Source organism: Aulonocara stuartgranti (assembly GCF_965226115.1).
Source record: "Aulonocara stuartgranti genome assembly, chromosome: 22".
NCBI lineage: Eukaryota > Metazoa > Chordata > Actinopteri > Cichliformes > Cichlidae > Aulonocara > Aulonocara stuartgranti.
The window spans coordinates 8325767-8329481 of record NC_138957.1 but is presented as its reverse complement, the minus strand read 5'-3'; positions in this window follow the sequence as shown (position 1 = coordinate 8329481).

Sequence of the window (3715 nt, the reverse complement as noted above, 5' to 3'; positions counted from 1 at the left end):
TTCATGCCAACTAATATTTTTACGTCCAGTAGGTGTCCTACTAGAGCAAATGAAGCTTCAAGAAGCTTTGCGCTGGGGTGAATCAATTGGATGAAAAGCTTCAGTGCTTCATGAAGCTTCATCTGCCCATCACTACTTTAGAGCACACCTTTCACTTTATTAAAAGCACCTTATCAAGCACTTTATTTAGCATTGCACTTTAAGCATGGATTTGCACACAAGAAGTTTAAATATTTATTGACTATTTATTGGGAATTTTAAAATCAGTTGGTAGCCTTATTTCAGATCCTGCACAGCTGCTCCTCATCAAGGAATGTGGTGGTTGTCTGTCAGGAGAGAAGAATGGTGGTTGTGATCAAGGTTTACCAGTAAGGAAAACTAATGCAAATTTGTGTGTGAAATCTAGGGATAAAAGTGGTGCAAATAGGTGTTTGTAAGATAATGATTACTCACCTTTCTTGCCTGTGTCCTCTTCAAGGTGTTTGGGCAAATGTTTCCCCAGGGGTCCAGACACCATTTAAAGGTTCCGGGAGAGACCACTGGTAAAGAGAGTGTGGTGAATCTTGTTGTGCTTGGGTTTCTGGGTTTTTATAATATTGGGTTTGGTGTAACATTAAAATGTGAAATATTTATTAATATGTAAATGTGAAAATGTATTTATGTATTTATTTATTCTAATTAATATATTGTATACTATGGTGGAAGGTTGGGATTTAAGAATTTACCTGAGAGTGGAATAATGGTTAAGTCTGTGACAGCTGAACATATTTAGGGCTGCCATTTGTCATTAGAGGATGGATTTTTGTGCTGTGAAGAAGCTCGACAAAGTAATTGTTGTAAGGAGAGCTGTATAGCAAATAAATACTTTGTTCCACTACACTTGCCTTAGTCCATCTCACTGTGTTTCCAGCCGCTAAGGGCCGCCCTGTTACACTCACTTTGATCCTTGCCAAATGTGATTTTGCTAGAGGCAGTGTCCTGTACCTTGGCCAGCAAGTTGGTCTAGGAAAAGTGCACCCTGCAGATGCCAAAGTCACTGCGATTAGGGAGTTCCCCCAACCAACCACCAAGAGAGAACTGCTGCGTTTCCTTGGGATGACAGGATATTACCGACAATTTTGTAAGAATTTCTCTTCTGTTGCTGCCCCTCTCACCGACTTAACCAGTCCCTCAAAGCCGTTTATTTGGTCTGAGAGTTGCCAGCAGGCTTTCGAAAGCCTTAAGGGCTTACTTTGTTGCAACCCTGTTTTGTCCGCTCCTAACTTCTCTTTACCATTCAAACTGGAAGAGCAAGGGTCACCTTCCAACGTGACATGAGGGACTGCAACATTCTGTGCTTCACGGAGACATGGCTGACCCCCACCGTGCCGGACCAGGCCGTAACTCCGTCGGATTCATTCTTTGTGCTCCACGCGGACAGAACGGCAGAGTCAAACAAAACCAAAGGTGGGGGAGTGTGTTTCATGGTAAACAGAAAGTGGTGTGATGCCAGGAGCATTTCTACTCTCTCCAGCGGCTGCTCGCCACATCTGGAGTTCCTGAGCATTAAGTGCCGCCCTTTCTATCTGCCCCGTGAGTTCACCTCGGTCATCGCCACGGCGGTCTACATCCCACCCCAAGCGGACACAGGTATGGCTTTGTCCGAATTACATGATGTGCTGAGCTCGCTTCAAAACAAGGACCCGGGCGCAGCCCTCATTGTAGCAGGAGACTTTAACAAAGCGAACCTCAGACAAGTCATGCCAAACTTTTACCAGCATGTCTCGTGTCCAACGAGAGGGGATCGAATTTTGGATCACTGCTACACGCCATACAAGCAGGGCTACAAAGCTGTCTCACACCCGGCTTTTGGGAAGTCTGACCACAACGCCATCTTCCTCATCCCCCAGTATAAACAAAGCATACGGAGGGAAGAAGTAACCACGAGGGAGGTAAAACGGTGGACTGCCCAATCAGAAGCTACGCTACAGGACGCACTCAACGACGTCGACTGGGACATGTTCAGAGCATGCGCAGTCGACATCAACGAGTTTACGGAAGTAGCAGTATGCTTCGTCAATATGCTAGTGGAGGAGATTATCCCCACTGCGAGAGTCACCACATTCCCAAACCAGAAACCGTGGATGGACAGATCGATCCGCACTGCAGTAAACGCCAGGACCGCCTCCTACAATGCGGGTCTCGCCACTGGCGATATGAGAGCCTACAAAGCGGCCTCATACGGCGTGCGGCGCGCGGTGAGAGATGCCAAACGCCGGTACCGGGAACGTGTGGAGTCCCACTTCCACCAGGGCGACACACGGAGTATGTGGCACGGACTACGCACCATTACGGACTACAAAGCTGATCAACGCTGACTCTGCATTCACCAACGAGCTGAATCAGTTCTACACCCGTTTCGAGGTTAGCCAGGCGGCTAATGCTATCTACCGCCTGACTACCGAGGACAGTGACGTCATCAGCGAGAGACCGGTGACCAGCATCGCGGAGCATGGCGTCCGAGCGGCACTGAGGAGAGTGAACACAAGGAAAGCGGCGGGGCCAGACGGCATCACCGGCCGTCTGCTGTGCTGACCAGCTAGCAGGTGTGTTCACTTACATCTTCAACGAGTCCCTGGCGAAGTCTGTGGTCCCCACATGCTTCAAAAGATCCACCATCATCCCTGTGCCCAAGAACAGCAAACCCTCATCCCTGAACGATTACCGGCCAGTTGCACTGACCTCGGTAGTAATGAAGGTGTTTGAGAGGCTGCTGAAGAACATCATCTCCTCCTCCATCCCAGACACCACAGATCCGCTGCAGTTCGCCTACAGATCCAACAGATCCACAGAGGATGCCATCGCCCACGTCCTACACACCACTCTCAGCCATGTGGACAAGAAACAGGGTAACTATGTGCGAATGCTGTTTGTTGATTACAGTTCAGTGTTTAACACAATAGTGCCCTGCAGACTGTTCACAAAGCTGAGGGATCTGGGACTTAACAGCCGTCTGTGTGCATGGGTGTTGGACTTCCTCACTGGCAGAACTCAGGTGGTGAGGGTGGGCAGGTGCTTCTCCAACAGCATCACCATCAACACAGGAGCACCTCAGGGATGTGTCCTCTCGCCACTGCTCTACTCCCTCTACACTTCAGACTGTGTGGCCACCCATGGCTCCAACACCATTGTGAAGTTTGCTGACGACACAGTGGTGTTGGGTGCCATCTCCAACAACGATGAGACGGCCTACATGGATGAAGTGAAGAATCTGGCATCGTGGTGCCAGGACAACCACCTCCAGCTGAACGTCAGCAAGACCAAGGAGCTGGTGGTGGACTTCAGAAGGGGTCAGCATAGAGACTACAAGCCCATTATCATCAATGGAGCTCCAGTGGAGAGGGTGCAGTCCTTCAAGTATCTTGGTGTCCACATCTCCTCAGACCTGACATGGGCTGCCCACATTCAGGTCCAGACCAAAAAGGCTAGGCAGCGCCTGTATCACCTACGACAACTGAGGAAGTTCAGGGTCTCTCCAAAGATCCTCAGGATTTTCTATACAGGCGCTGTGGAGAGCATCCTCACACAGAACATGACATCGTGGTTTGGGAACAGCTGTGTGAAGGACCAAAAAGCTCTCCAGAGACTGATCCGTACAGCAGAACGCTGCTGCAGGATTGCTCTCCCCCCGCTTCAGGACACCTACACCAGGAGATGCCGGACTAGAGCAGCGCAG